This window comes from Phoxinus phoxinus (genome assembly GCF_949152265.1).
Source record: "Phoxinus phoxinus genome assembly, chromosome: 10".
Lineage (NCBI taxonomy): Eukaryota > Metazoa > Chordata > Actinopteri > Cypriniformes > Leuciscidae > Phoxinus > Phoxinus phoxinus.
In genome coordinates, this window is record NC_136885.1 from 22,970,005 (window position 1) to 22,987,038 (window position 17,034).

The 17,034-nt window shown below is 40.7% G+C and overlaps 1 protein-coding gene across 4 annotated transcripts in view; it reads left to right on the forward strand.

The window, feature by feature from the left end:
• Positions 1–17,034, forward strand: part of sema6cb (semaphorin 6Cb) — a 137,187-nt gene that overhangs the window by 33,546 nt on the left and 86,607 nt on the right. The window contains exon 1 of one of the 4 annotated variants that reach the window (XM_079625124.1): positions 15,336–15,620. The exons of the other annotated variants lie outside the window; for them this stretch is intronic. The gene's annotated coding sequence lies outside the window, so the exon portion shown is untranslated. Of the gene's footprint in view, positions 1–15,335; positions 15,621–17,034 lie in introns of those variants that run through there. 4 annotated transcript variants of the gene reach the window in all.

Sequence of the window (17,034 nt, forward strand, 5' to 3'; positions counted from 1 at the left end):
GATGAACATGAAGCACATGAAGAAAGAAGAAATGTCTTTATCTGGAGGGTTTAACATTTTGCTAAAGGGTTCCTTTTCGGATCGCCTACATGTGCCTTTGGGGCTACATCTAAAGTTGTATGCTCATTCAGATCCTTAAGGGCTAAGGCCAGATGGTCAGCAAGTTACTTCGTTCTTTCATTCATGATTTACACCTCCAGTTTGATTCAGATCTGATTCGTCGGTAGTTTCTGCCTTGGCATGGTTGCTTTTCGAACCGTTTTCCACCCACAAATATAAAATGATCTCTTTTCCGAAACCTGCGTTTAGAGTCAGTGAAGCCTGCGGCCTCTATTATCCACAACCTCAGAGCATTTATTTCCTGTTTAGAGTTATACCAGCTCACGGCTGTTGTAATGACGGCCTTAGGACAGACATTCGAGGCTCAAGAGAGACTTTTTCTCTCTCTGTCTCTTTCAAGTCCAGAGGTGCCTTCTGAAGCTTGATGCTTTTGACAAAAGTGTCTCAAATTGAAATGCTTAAAACTGTGGACCACCATCTGTGTTACCATGGAGACTGTTTTTTTTCTCTCTCTCTGGAGTGGAGAGCACCGGTTTCATGGCACTCTAATTGCCCTGTCAGACAGTGGTGCGAGAGGTTTTAATGTGGAGTTTGGCACTCAATGCCAGGAGTAGAGAACATCAGCTCCTTTGTGAGTTTATTTAGAGTTTAGATGGAGAGAAATATTAAGTGAGTCTGAGAAACCTGAATGCCCCTCTGTAAGCTTTCGGTAAATAAAGTTGTGTTTGTGAAAGTCTCTTTAAAAGTCATAGTAACTAAAAAAAGCCCAAGAAAATACTTTTATTTGACATTTCTGGAAGTCCCATTGATCTTAATGGGGTTTTCACTTGGCAAGCCTTTTTTTGTTAATTACATATAGTTTAAGAGGGTCCACAATTAACATAAAGGAAAGTTTTTTTAAAAATGCACTACTGTTAAAACATTTGTGGTCAATAAGAGTTTTTTTTTTTTCGTGCAAAATATGAATACATTTATTCAGCAAGGACGCATTAAATTGATAAAAAAAGTGACAGTGAAGACATTTATAATGTTATTTTAAATTGTAATAATATTTCACAATATTACAGTTTTTCTGTATTTTCGATCAAATAAATGCTTTGGTGAGTGTAAGAGACTTTCGTCAACAGTGTTGCATAACATGCAGTTGTCAGAAATAACCTAGGTATTTTGATACCACAAACTTTTGAAATATTCAAAAGCCTTAGCAAAAGGTTTTGGTCAGCGTTTCATAGCCGCTAAGTAGTCTGCTTTTGGCCTCATATCTGTTTGAGTAGATGTACAGTGCGGACCCAAGACGCTACAGAGTTGTTGATGTAAAGCATTTTTGCTGTACGGTAATGGGGGAAAAATTGCCTGCGGCGGCGATTGCACAATACTCGAGCCTGTGTGAAAGAGCAGCGGTGATCTCACCTGCCCTGAGGCTCCTGCTCTGGGCATTGAGCACATTGCGTTTCCAGCAAGGCCACGTGTGCAGCCCTGTGTCTACTGTCGATCTGCCCTTGACTCTGAGAAGCAGCCGGCAGACAGACCGAACACTGTAATCAATAACTTTCATTTAGCGGTGAGTGAACGATGTTCACACGTCCATCAGAGAAAAATGGGAGTGAACAATGGGGTGAGACTGACTTGCCATCACAGATTGACAGTGTAGCATTAGGTCCATTTCACAGCATAACTGCAACGTTTGGCCCACGTTATGCTTTTATGCAAACATCGTTTATGCAAAATATTATCATTTTTGTTTTTTTATGATGGCCATATGAGGATGCATGGTATTGATACCATGTTGGTTATCAGCTGACATTAGGTTTTTTAAACCGTATAATAACTACACTCTAATAACACTAATAACTAAATAACACTGTTAAATGTATTCTTTAGCAAATCTCAATTCATTTTTCATATTGCACATCGTAATGTTGTAATGCCTAAATACACGTTTAGCATTTAAAATAGTAAAACAAAAACTTGTACTTGTATCTATAATTGGTGCCAAAATAAGCACATGTTTTGTGTGCTGTGCAAAACAAGACTTTGAAACACTGTGTTATACGATGAACTTTGCATGGCACTATTTCAATGGCGTTTTAATGACAGAGTTTATGGTGTTTTAAAGGTAGTGCTTTAGGGAACTTGGCCGCTGAGTTTATGATTTTGCCAGACTGCAGTTTGACCTGTAGCATTTTATTCTCCTCAAACACACACACTCTCTCAGAGGAGCTGGAAAATGCTAGAGGAGGTCATGGTTGTGTTGCATTTGTTCTGTGTGTACAGAGGAAGATAGTGAGAGAGTGTCTTCTGTTGACATTGAAGCCAATCAGAATGCCAGGTTCGATAAGTCTTCATCGCTTTCACTCCTCACTCTACCTGGCATTAATATGCGTTTCGTATCGGATAGTATCTAAATATTCTCTATCCTGCATTCCAATGTGTCTCCAGTGTGGTCGGGTAGAGATACGATCACTGTTACCCGAGAAAAATGGAAGGCAAAATACTGACAGATAATTCAGAAAGCTTTCCATCTTTCCGATGTTCTCCTACTTTAGAAACATTGCCACAGTGAAGGATGCTAATAGGAATCAAAAGTGAAGAATAGACCAGGAGAGAGACGTGACTTAGGATTTGGGGAGAGAAAAAAAGAGATGCCTGGTGTAGTCCAGTGGAATAATTAATTGGATGTTCTTCAATAAATCAGGTGACCAGATCGAAGCATTTCTTTTTCACGTTATGAGAGCAGAATAAAAAGAAAAAAGGCAAGAACTTACAACACAATGCTTTGACAACCGATAAGAATAGACCATAACTGAAAACTATATGGAATAACTTTGTCATTGAATTAGTCAACTAATGTTGAATTCTCAGCAAAAATGCTTTAGCATTGACTAATTTGTTGATTCTGGTCAGAATCCGTCTTTGACCGAACCTCCTCCAAATGTGGTTTTAGTGATTCAGTGGGATCGGTGACTAGCTTTTAATGATCAAATGCATTCTGACTGGGATTCAATGATCAAAAACAAAAGTGTGTCAAGCTCTCTCTCAGAGGGGGTGAGGAGGATTTTTAGAAGGTGTAAACGTCTGAATCTGCTGTGCTGTCTCTCACAGCTTTCATCACTTTGCTGTGTAAAAGCCAGCTAATGTCATTGTGCTTTAGGCGTCAGTAAACTGTCAGCTGTTTGGGCTACTTAGAGATAGCAGCGCGTGTGTTCCCACAACCCTAGAGCGTCTTAGATCTTGGGAAAAATGCTGAGGGTAAACAAAAGCTAGCGTGTGATTGGGTGTTTTCTTTTTGTCCCTAGGGTTTTCTGAAAAAGCACAGCGATGACGGGACATGCACGCTAGGGCTATTTTTGGGATTAATGTTTTTAGTGGCTGGGGCCAGACATGGAAGTACCCAGGCCTAGTGTAAATATGGCCCTTCAACTGGCCATTGTCACCCCCAAAAGCTCTTAAAACAATTACTTTTAATCTAAGTCCTGGCACAAGGGTTAGCCAATAGATTGAGCCAGAGTGCACTCATGGCGACTCTTTGAGGATGACATGTTCTCATGTCCTGATTTCATCCTCTCTCCAGTGTAATTTCCTCACACTTACCTTATTTAACCAATAAAAAGTCAAAACTCCTAAAAATTAAATAAAAAGATCTGCATTTTTCTGAATTAGATACCAGAGCTTGCAAAAGAGTCGTATTACATTGATATATGTATTTTGTATTATATAAAAAAATTTTTTTATATTAAAACGTATAAACCCAAGTAGACCTTGATGCTGTAAAAAAGGATGAGAGACAAAAAATGATAGCAATAATGACTGTAACAAATCAAAAAACAATCCTTAACAAACATTAACGATGTAAAGGGGCTGTCACATTGACCATTGTCCTGCAATATTTCACTGGGTAAATCTAGTAATTTCAATAGGAATCCATGCAATTTGGAATTTTGTGGAAGATTTTCCGTTATAGATTTCACATCGGGTTTAATTGGTCATTTGAATTTGCACCCTTGACCAATAGACGGCTGTTTGGTTTGAAAATGACTTCTGTGCAAGTTGTGCTTCATACATCACTACACTATTGACACTATTGACTTTTTTGCCTGCAAAATTTTGCTGAAACTTTGCTAATGTGACTAGTATTTTTTTCAACTTCATACTATCATGTATGTAGTTATGTACTAATCATACAGATTATGAATGTTAGGAATAACCTAAATGTTTTAGATGAATATCAGTTCCCAATCATGTTTGAAAACGATGAATATTCATACGAGCCATTGAATATTTAACATGCAAGGTTAAGTACTGTTACAGCCCTTGGGTTGTCCAATTGGATCCGAGACTGAATTTTCTCTTATCTCCCTGTGTTTTTAACAGGCTGGATCTTTCCGCATGTGTTGCGAAACCTGCATTTGCTTTATATTTGTTAAGCTAGTCCAAACCCAAGCGAGGGGCTGTCAGTGCTGTTCTAGCGGCTGTTTTACACCAGCCGTCTCTCTTCTGGAGCTAAATACAAGTGATCAAAAACTCTGGCCTGGCACCACCACCCACACACACTCTCCCCTCATATTCAGCCCTCATTAATGCCACATAAATAACTAATGAAGGATCAATGAGAAGGGACATCACTGGAATGCTGGATGGAGCCCACTTAAATTTCGAGCTTTGTAATTCTCTCTCACTCTGTTACAGACTCCCTCTGTCTCTCCGCACCTCCTTTTTTCTCTCTCTTTAGTCTTAATTGAATGTCTCATAATGCAAATTGCTCATCATTTATGGATGGGCCATGATGGAGTTGACGGCCTCTTTTTCTCCCCATCCCAGATGCGGGCCGCTCAACAAAGTCTTTTCTTGCCGGCTCTTACACTGTAGATGATGTTTAGTTCGTTCTGTAGCTTTCCCAGGTGTGTTCTTACCTGTCAGGTTTGCTAGAGGGCCCGGCACCATCTCCCCTCGCTCCTCACCTTGGCATCTGTGTTCTCCGAGTCTCTGAAGTCTCTAATTGACTTTTCAACCGCGTATGGAGTAATTGGGTTTTAATTACCATTTTACATTCTGTTTTGATATTTAAATCAGTCTTGTCATCTGAGAGAAAAGCAAGTCACTCTCCGTTCTCCCCACCATCGCTGTGCCATATCGCCGATTACGCAGGCGCTCGAGGCATTCACTGACAAGGTCTCATAGACAAAGACCTGCTAATGGCATCCTCACTTATTCACAGTAAATACTAATTATCTCCCATCAACCGCGTACTTCACCGAATCGCTCAAACAGCTGTGAAGATGTTTTGTGGAGGTGTTTCATTTTTGTCCTTTTCATCACCCCGCTTTTACTCTGAAGAAGGCCGATAAGATGAAGATGTGCTAAAGCACACGCGCGAAGGTCTGTGGGATGTTTCAACAGATGTCTGAAGATTTTCCAAAGTACACTGTAGCTCCTCACGTAATGTAATTTCTGGGCCCCAGTTGGAATAAGTAGTCATTTGTATGCTCTCCAGAGAAGATGCAGATGTGAAATTATAATTTGTCATTGGTTTGTGTGGTGCGGCCTCTCAGTGGCTCATTCACACAGTCAGTGTTTATGTATCTATGAACAGTTGTGACTCTGCGATTGTCCTGTTCGTACAACAGCTTATAGAAATGGGTGAGTAATATTTTATATCATGTTCCACTGAAACGGTTCATGAATACAAATTTCATATTTTTTTTTTGTGAAGAAAAAAACTTTAATGAATATTTTATAAACAAAACTTACCAAATATTACATATTAGCAAATATTAAAGTGCATACATAATAATAATACAAAAAAAAAAAAAAAAAAAAAAAAATATATATATGGTATATGAAAATTATTATTTTGTAATTAAACTATGAAAGATAGTTTAAACTATGAAAGACACTTTCAAAATTCATTTGAGTTTTGAACATTTCATGGAATCACTTCGGCTGCCTGTCTTCTTTTTAACTGAACTGCGGATGAATGTAAGAGATTCCCCGATGCTGGCAGATGTCTGAAGATTATCGTTCTTGTTCCTCACCACATAATCTCAGATAATCAGAGTTCTGTGTAGTTTGTGAGATTTATTGCTGTAACTGTGGTCTTGGATGAAGTTTAATCTCATTGTGTCTTCAGATTTTAGATTGTTCTGCATACCTTTGTCTTTGAGATGTCTAAATATGATCATCAGCTTTTAATGTAATATACCCTCGAGTATGCACACATAACTAAAACGCACAGAAGAGTGCCTAAATTTGATTTATTTGAGGCACTTAATGGCAAGTAAGCTAGATATCGACTATTAGAACTGGATATTCCACTGTTTTGTCTGTGAACAGACTGTACTTATTACTTTGGATGGACAAAAAATCTTGTCTGGGGATTGTTTTTACTGTGTTTTCTGTACAGCCGTTCACAAACTGTCATTATTTGAATGAGTTTTTGCGTGCCGGTCTATTATAGTGGTGTCATGGATTTCAGATTTACCTGGACCTTAACAGCATACAAACATAATGAACTGTGAATGGTCTCTATGTGTCATTCAGACAATCTCTTTCTGGCTAAATGGATGATTTCTGTCCAAAATAAGCAGCAAAGTAGACATGTTTTGTGCAGTAGTGAAAAGTTTGACTAGTGCTGGGTTAAGTCAACACTACAAATCCGTCGTTCCAAACCCGTAAGACTTTCGTTCATCTTTGGAGCACAAATGAATATATTTGAATCACATCTGGGATATTTCTGTCCCTCCATACAGCTTCATATTCCATATGAATCGAGCAGTTTAGTCCAAAATAGTCTGAAGCGACTGGATTGCTTTATGGATTGAATTTAGGCTTTTATTCACATAATGATGTTTTATTAACAAAGTTCGGGAGAAGCACGTTCAGATAATTAACACAAGTGGAGAGCACTCAGCAATCAATGATAAGAGGTATAGATTCAGCAGTCTCACCTCAATCCATTGACAGTTTAGCAGCATCCCTCCACCATTCTCCACACTTCTAGTCCTAACCACTTACATACGGGGGGAGTACTTTGGGTTCGGGCCGAACTCCGAGCTCGGAGCCCTCCCCCCCGGACAGCACGCCGGTAAACTTTACCCCCTCTAATTGTATGTAAGTGTGAACTCGTGAATACACATTGATCGGTAAACAAAAACAGAAGATCAACCATACTTGCTTGACGCGTGAGAACAACCCTCATTGGTTCTTGCACATCAAGCATGTTTGAGCTTCTGTTCACCATATCTGATGTGTGCGTTGATGAATGTTTACATGTGAATAGCCAAAATTAAATCTGTTCATCATATAACGCGATCATGTCTCTTCAGCAAACTTGGATTAAATCTCTCAATTCATATGGATCAGTTTTACGATCTTCCTACGATATTGCCCCTTAATGTGCTTTGAGTAACTTTTAGAATAGCTTGACTATTGTTTAAACATTTTAAATGAGTTTGGTAAGCCACAGTTTCAAAAGTAGCTTTCTTAACACTGGCGTACACATGCGCACACACACTTGGGTGCAAGTTTCTCTTAAGTTCTCTGGCTTTTTGTGTGGACTGTGAATGTCTTTTCTCAGGGTTGTGTTGTGCACAGCTGCAGGCCTTTGCTTGAGGGAGGTGAGAAATGTCTGCCGGGATATAATTGGTGTGAGAGAGGCCTGCAGTCATTCTGTACTTCCACCTATGCGCTGGCTGTTAGCTTGCATTAAAGGTCCTGTGGTTCTTGTTGTAGCCTAGCACATCTGTGAGGACAAGCAGACTTCTTTACCAGTTTCTCTCCTGTGTGGCTGTTAAGACGGGTAACTTCACACAGACAGAATGCAAATTCTGGTGGGCTTTAAGTGGTTTAAAGGCTTTGCGGTCAAAAATCGAACATATTGACATTGTCTCCTTTTAATTTAAAACCTTTTAAGCACAGCCTGTTTTCAAATGATTAGAAATTATCCACCGTTTGTGTGAATTTGAGCTTTTGCAATCGGGCCAAGATGCCGACAGAACAGCTGTATCCGTGGTAACCACTAAAGGTAGCGCGTGTTATGTGTGTGTTCTGCGTTAATGATATTGCATTTATCTGTGTCTCTGCCCTTTTGCAAAGAACGATAACGAGCCATTTGAAAGGCCAGAGTGCTCGTACGGCCCCCACTCTCCCGCTCGTACGCCTGCTTCGTATACCAATGCCGCCTCTTTCCATATTCCGCCTGCCTGTCTGCATATTCTGTGCTTTTTTTAAAACCAGTTTTCGTCTATATGCATACCTGTCTTTTACATTGTCATCGTCCTGTGTCGTCTAAAGAAATCTCTTTAGGGCTGGTATGTCAGTATGTAATGTGGTAGAAATGTGTTTTGCTTTGTCGTTTATTACACCACAGTACATGTATATTTTCATTTAGAGGTTACAAACACTTTTATCCACAGTTGATGTGTTTGCGTGGCATAACAAATCAGGATTGATTCATTTATGGTGTACATGAGAAACCAAGAGGAATGTAAAAAAAAAAGTCAAGGATGTGTGTGTGTGCATGCGTGCGTGTGTGCGATGGTGTGTGTGTGTGCACGTACACTCACAGCCTAAAATTAACTCGCCAAGCACCAAATGTGAGTAAAAAATTGTTGTTGGTGAGTATATGAAACTGTGTCAATCACCAGTTGGCCGGTAACATTTGTATGAACATTGCAATTTTGTGAGAACATGAGGGTGAACAAACATGAATGATGCCCGGGACAGGTGACGTGCCAGTGCTGCATCGTCACGAAAGTTTAAGCTTTGCCAATTAGTAGTTTTAGCTGTGGTTTTGAAATTGGAATAGAGAATTGTGAATTTTCACTGGGGTATCAGTTTCACAGTTTCATGGCTGGTAAAAAAAAAAAAAAAAAAAAAAAAATTACATTTGATGGCTGGTGATTTTTCTTTTGTCACCGGCCATTGGCAGGTGTGGCAAAAACTTAGTTTTAGGCCCTGTACACATGGTTATAATTTTTTATTATTTGTTTTTGTTCTGCAAACTGCAAATCTTGCACGGTTTCCAACAGTGAAAATATTAAGAAATGTTTCTTCAGCACCACATCTGAATATTATAATGATTTCTGAATGATCATGTGACACTGAAGACTGGAGTAATGATGCTGAAAATTCAGGTTCGCTATCACAGTTATAAATTACATTTTATAATGTATTAAAATAGAAAAAAATATATTTTAAATTGTAATTTATTGTTTATATATACTGTATAGATGTATATGCATATTCATATATACCTTAACCTCTAAACTTCTAGGTTTGTGTTGATTTTCAGATTTTGAGGGAAAAGGCTTATATTTTCTTGTCCGCTTCTTTCTTTCTTTTTCTTTTTCTTTTTGGATCAAATCCATCGAGTTTCTGCTCAATTGCACAGATTGTAATCTTATTCTGGCAGAAAGACCTGCTGGAAATGAAGCCATAGATCACACGGAGGGGAGCGGACTGGTAGAGGAAGAGAGAGAGCGAGAGAGAGAGAGGGAGAGAGAGAGAGAAAGAAAGGGAGGGGGCTGGCAGAGACGGAGAAGTGGATGGAGAGATTGAAGAGGGCAAGAAGGAATAATTGCATGAAAGCGAGCAGGGGGGAAGAGAGAAATAAATAAAAGGCTGTATCCATCACCTGGCCGAATCCACAGCGCATGTTACCCATGTTACCTTGTTACAGGAGATGACATTTAGACAGAGAGGATGTTCTCTCTTCACTGTCTGCCCGCATTAACATTCTGATTCTGCGGTATATGCAGCATGAAGTCTCTCCTACAACCCCATTCAGTCTCACAGAGACAGCTCTGTCTTTGACTCCCTCTCTCTTTCATTCTCGCTCGTTCTCTCTCCATCTCTGTGCTTTTGGCAGTGTTCAGAGAGGAAGCAGAGAGAAAAAGGGTGCGAGGAGACGGGGCTATCTCTGTTATGGAGAGCTCTTTAGTGTCTTTGTGCTCTGCATGTGTCCGGCCTTACCCTCACATGTACCCGCTTGTGTTTGGACTAGCATAAAACTGGCCGTTCAGCCCTGGCAGCCGTTGCCATGGAGACAGAGTGGTGATGAACCCAGAGAGAGGCTGCAGGTAACCGAGAAAGAAACAGAAGGAGAGACAGACTTGAAACAGAGAGGGGGGTCTCACTGGAGGTAACCGTCTGCTTTGAGCAGGACCAGTTGAGAAGAGAGGTGGCAAAAGCAGAACGTGGCTTTTTCTTTCCATCTGTAGACAATTTGATGACATCACAATGGATATTTTGAAATGAAATAGTGCTGCATCAATCAGTGCACGTTACTGCTTTATTGAATTTAATGAAACTAAAGCTTTAACATTAAATGGGGTAAGACTTTCGTGTGTGTGTGTTCGGTGAAGCGTTATTTGTGCTTTATACTCAGAAACGAGTAGCTTTGCCTAAGACTAGGCTAATAGGCATTGAACCTTAGTCGGTAGAATTTCACTTTAATGATACAGTAAATGCTGTGTTTCATTTATATGTTTGTCAGATACTTTTACCCAAAGTGTATTCAAGTTATACGTCTTTCCAGTTTGTGCGTTCCCTGGTAATCTAGCCTACGGTCTTGGCATTGCCATGCCGTGCTGAGCTAAAGTATTATTTATTTATTTGTTTTTAAAGACCAGATTGTGTGAAATGGGTCTGTTAAGTGTGCAGTATTTCTCTTGTTCGCTTCTATTTTCTCAGGGCAGTTGAGCAGCTGTGTTGTTCTATCTGCAGGTGTCTCTTCTGTGCTGTGAGGTGCTCCGGGTTAATGGACCTTTGTGTGACACACATGCTGGAAAATGATCAACTGCTGCTAATCTGGAAGCTAATGAGTAGAATCACTTGTGATTTGATTATTTAAAGTCGCCATTAGACAGTGACATTGACATTGTTGCGATTTGTCGCGTCTTCCCTATCGTGACTTGGTATATCTGAGTGAGACGGCTTCTCCTTTTAAAGAAATAGTTCACCCAAAAAAATTTAATTGTCCTACTTGCCCTAATTTTATTCCAAGAAAACAAGATTGGACTCCACTGATTTTCATTGTATAGACTAATGTATTCTGTGATAAAGATAACTTTATTCTGTGGAACACAAAATAAGATTTAAAAAAAAAATCTCCACAATGAAAGTCTATAGGGTCCAAAGTCCTTGAACAGTGAGTAAATGACAATTTGTTTATTTTTTGCTAAACGGTCTCTTTACAAACAGGTGGGTATTTAATGTTTTTTTATTATTTGGCTGAACAATAGCCAAGGAAAATTTTGGTGGCAGAAAAAGTGGAGCTTTGACACTGACAGATAACTATCAGAAACTAGGACAGTTCTCAGAGGGACAGTAGGGGACATGACAGCGGGGACAGGGACACATGATTAGGACCCCTCACCTCGGAGTTTGATTTGAGCCCCCCACACACACACACACACACACACACACACACACACACACACACACACACACACACACACACACACACACACACACACACACACACACACACACACACACACACACACACACACACACACACACACACACTAACACACACACTAACAGACCTCCGTTCCTTGAAGTGTCCTTCACTCTGAGCGAGTGCTGTTACATGGTGACCTGTTTGGCGATGGAACAAAGACTCTCCTTCCTTTTCTCTCTGTCGTGTATTCATTGTTCCAAAGATAAAAGACGTTAATTTAATTCTTTGTGCCACAAATTCCTCTTCTCAGACAAGCAGATCTGCACCAGTTGCTTTTCTTAGCAACTGCTTTCAGACCGGACTCATTGATCGTCCTGATTCCACATCAGTCCTTCAGTCTCTGCATCTCCATGGATGTGTCCCCGCCGATCGTCCTCATCAGCCCAGCTCGACAGACCTCCTCAGGGGGGCCCTCGCAGGAAGCATCACCGGACGAGTAGGAGTATTCATTAGATGCATCCATCCATTCCTCTCTTCCTCCACCTGTTCTCCCTGGGAAGCGCTAAGGTTAATTAGCACATTCGATTACATAGACGCCCTCGTTTTCCATTTCCCTCCTTCCCTCTCTCCTCATCTAAACTCCTTCACCTTTACCAACACTCTTGAAACTTGCTCTGTGGGCCAGTTTCCCAGACCTTGACTTGTCCTAATTGCTTTAAATGGTGACCAACCCTTAGCAGTTTAGCATCTTGATAAACGGAGGGTGAGGGTTTGTTGGGTATCATGGAATTATACCTTAAACCAAACCTCATGGCTCTATAAAGAGCTTTGAAAAAGGTAGACAGCATCCAATTCAGAGCTTCTTCTAGAAATAGCCCCGCCGCTGCCATTTAGTCAAGCATTACACCATTAGCATGCCTGACCATGTGCAGCTATTTGTTTACTGTGATTCAGATAAAGATAACTGGTAAAACAAGCTCTCTGTGAGCTGTTTTTGTCTGAGAACCATGCAGTACTTTCTCCAAGCTGCCATAGAAACACGCTTTGACATGTTGCATGCGCTTGTTTTTCTTGAGAAAGCTCATAACACATGCTAAAGATGTGGCACTAGCATTTGTGGGTGTGTGTGCTTGTTTTCTGGAATGTTGACTGTCTAAATGATGAATTTAGATATTCAGATCTGTCAAGATTGTTAGCTCACCTTATGGCTCACATTCAATCACTCATCAAGGTTATTGTAACAGGTCAGCATAAAATGTGCTTGCAAACATCTCTGAGGGTGTGTTCATTTACTGTCTGTTGTTGTACCCATGTATAGTATAGGTGAAATGCTTTTTTTTAATGCTATTCTTAGACCAGTAAGAATGTTCATGCTGGCCTAGTTTGTGTTGGTTATTGCTGCAATCATGCTAGTCTAGCTGGTGGATTTTTATAGTTATGTTACCAAATTAGCTGGTAATGGGAAATCCAAAAATGTTATTATTTTGACAATATGCTAAATTAAAACAATTCTCACAAATTCTTGTTTATGCAGCTTTTTAGTGACTTTGATTCACTAAAAATTTGGCTCATAAGTGTCATTTGTTCCGTGATTGAGCTGCGAGAGTCTGTGATTGAGTCATTTGTTTGGGAAACAAACTGCACTGGTTGCACTGTATGTTTTTGAAGTACCAGCTAAGAAGAGTCATTCCATCTGTAATTGAACTGCTCTACACTGGGTGTACGGAATACTTTTGATTCACTAAAAAGAATAGGTTTTTACAGCAAGTTATTTGTTTGAGAATTTACCTGCACTCTTTATACTCTGCGCTTTTGATTGACTAAAATGAACTAGCTCACTAGAGTCAGTGGTTCTGTAATTAAACTACACTGGTTGCACTTTTATGTTTTTGATTCACAGAACCACTCATGAAAGTATTTCATTCAGTGAATCAGACCAAGGTGCTTTTACTGTATGTTTTGACCTGTTCAACATTATCTGAATGGTGTGATTTTGGAATAAAAGTTTAAGTGTGTTGCTCTGAAAACTTGTTTAAAAATGCTCCACGCTAGTGTTTGATGGCACAGAAACCACACCTGACGTGTCTGTGTTGACGTCTTTAGCCTATTTTCTGCTTAATGTCCCTGCAGCTTTTCAGCAACAAAAGATGCCTTACAGCTGTACACAATGTTCCAACTTCAGTCTTCAAACATCTTTCATACAACTTCCTTCTGTTAGACGCGCACACAGATCCTTTCCATCCACACGACAAAGGCCAACCCGCCCAGGGCAGAACCCATTCATTACAACCTTATATGCAACCCATAATCCTCTGTTTTGTTGCCGCTGCATACAATGCGTGAGCCCCAGCGTGATGTGCGTCCACAGTTAAGCCCCTCTGGATACGATCTGTCCCGTCCCTCCTCCAAGCCAGTCTATGCGGGCCAGTAAATAACAGCAAGGTTAAACACCTCTTGCTCACTTCCTCACTGCAATGAGCGAAAATAGAGAGGGAGAGTTTTCCAAGGAAGGCTGGAGATGAGCCTTAGCGTGAATAAGGATGGATGGTGAAATGAGAGATGGGAATGATAAATCGTGCTTTGGAAGTGCCTCTCCTTTATGTAAAAGAGGTGCTTTCAGACCTGACACAGCCATAAATCAGACATGGACTTCTCGCTCTAATTTCATTACAATGGCAGGCAGAGAAGCGCACAAACACACTCTTCCTCTCACACTCAATATGGGTTAAGCTGTCTTGGGGTCTGTGTTTAGGCCACAGGGGGTTCTGTAATATTCACCTGATGGGTTTGTTTATCTCCTTCATATTCTTTTAACAGCGGCGCTTCATCGGTCACACCTCTTTCCCACACAGTCTGTGAAGTGCAAAATCTAGTAACGCTCTTTCTCATTCGGATTTTAAAGTAGGCATTTTAACCAAATTTTGCATGTCTGAATGAAGCACTACTGATTTAAGTGATAGCTCTCCTCAAACAAACAACTTAATAACAGATGTTGTGCAGACGTTGAAAAACCTGTAACCCTTAGGATAACCACTGGTAATATTGAAGCCTGCCTTTACAAGCACCACTAACCTTCATAGTCCAGTTATTCTGCAGTACATTATGGGTGTGAGACTAGGTGTGGGAAAGTTGGACAAACTATAATTTCAAAACAGGTTTGGGTTGATTTTTAGACTGAAGGGGTGTGTGTTTACTTGCGTGCAAGTTATGTTTGTCTTTCTTTTTCTCTGTCTGTAGCCTGAGTAAATGACTATCCACCTTCAGGTAGGAGATGCTCACGTACAGTTGCGCGTGTCCTCTCTGTGGGAGGCGCCGAGGGCTCCAGCTGTTTTGGCAGATAAGCTGTTGTTGACGAGCTCCTGGCTTCCCACAGTGCATCGGCGGAACAGAGCAACCACTGTCACCACACACTCTTGCAGTTAGCCAATAACACACTCCCAGCGAGCCAACCTACACTATCATGGCAGACTGTCCACCTGCTCTAAAACTGTCCACACAGCACAATGTGCACGATTCGACCCCATAAGCCCCGGTTACTATGGTTACCTAATTACCTCTTGGTCCCAGCACACCGGCCTTTACGGAACGTAAACAACTATTCAGCGGAAACTCGCTCACAGCTTTTCAGCATTAATGAAACGAACACACGCAATCCTGCGACAATAATGATTCATACACAAGTATCCCCACGGCCTTGAACATAATTGCATTAATGAAGCCCGGCGTTCCCTCTGTTGTTTTCCTCGCTGATACAGTGTCTGATGACTCAGACTGCCATGTTTAGCAAACGGTGAAAAGCTCTCCCAACCTGTCCGTCCATCAGGGCGTTCCACAACTGTCAGCCTTTAACTCAGTAATCACTGCCTGAATCAGCAGAGAATGTTTCTGTCAGATAGCACTGACCAAGCATCGCTGTCAGCTCAGGTAAGAGAGCTGCTGAAGCGTATCCACTGCCGAACGGGAGGCTCGGGACATGGCTGGTCTTCTTCCAGCTTATGAAACCTTCAGACTCAGTGAATTACACGTTTGATGTGTCCTTAAACCATATTGCAGATGCCGTGGGGTCAGTGCTTGGACTGCAGATGGAAAAAATTGGAAATGATAAGAGATGGTAAACCATCTGGACAGTAGAAATTGTGTTGGTGAAGGTGAAACCGAGGTAAATGTTGGTGGGTGGGTCTCTAACCACGTTCAATTTATGGCAGTTGGATAAACAATTGTTTAGCAAGCTTGGTGATTTCAGAAGATCTGTGATTAACTTGTGGTGAATAATAGAGGAAGTATTCGAAACTTTGATTTATATTTTATATTCATAGGCAGAATTAGACTAACGAGGGTTACTAATGTTGACTAAAACTATACAAATTAGATTACTTAAAGGTTTTAGGATTGTGTAGGAATTTCTCCCATCTAGCAGTGAAATTGAATTTTGCATTCAAACGAATAGTTCTTTTTCAAATGCATGTTGCAACTACCATAGCCGTTATATACCAAGAAGCTATGACAACAATAGCCCTATACATATTCTACTGTTATGCTGCCTATATAATGAATTACACAACCAAGCTATGAAAAAAAGCTTGTAATTTAGACCGTAACATTGACTTACCTGTCAAGAAGAAAGCAGGCAACTTCAGCGTCCCTTTCCAAGTCTTTCTCCTTCATTAGCTCTTTCTACCTGGGTAAAGCTATCCCGTTATTTACCCTCGGTTTTTGAATTCGCCGGTCACGTTTCCTTTTAAATTCAATTTTGGCATTTCTCCTGTGGCTCGGCATAAGTATGATCCTGAATTATGAAGTACCGGGCAGTGCAGCCTTTCAAATTTACCGGGTCAGTGATACGCATTACGCATCTCTCCTTGTCCTTTTCTGCTGGTTTCAGTCATGTTAAAGGTGAACTATGCAGGTTTTTTACCTTAACCGAACAGCTTCGGAGTCATTGGAATGGTTATATTACTTTTTTCGGTTGAATGGTGGTCGTTTCGCACCTGCCTATCGCATGTGAGTGGAAAAAACACACTTGCAACTTTTGAGCCGCCGGACGCAGCGTCAGGGAGTGTCGCGTGATATCAGGTCTCGCGATGTAAAGAATTGCTTTACGGCAAAAAGAAATCTGCTAAAATTCTATCATTATTGCGCTCCCTCACGCTGTTCGAACCCGAATGAAGAAGATGTTTTAAAGAGTCTCACGTCTGCTTTGATGTGGTTGATCTACTAGCCTCTGGTATCTGAGAGTCGCCAACAAGTTTTTCAACAGTGTTGTCAAATATCTATTCCGAAGCTGTAGGGGGAGCTCTATAGAGAAACCTGCGAGCAAAAAGCGAGAATACAGCAAAGAAATTCCTGAAACTGCATAGCCCTACTTTAAGCTGGCTCTGAACGAAAACGCGTTGTGGAAACACATTGAGGTAGCCTAGTGCTTTTTGTCCCTCTCTGCGATTATAGTTTTTCAAGATGGCGGAACGACATGGAAGCCTCCGTGGACTTACCTGTCACATATAAATAAAGATAAAAAAATAAAATTTGCGTACAAGGATAAGTCGGATCATTGGGAGAGGTAATTGTACACCATT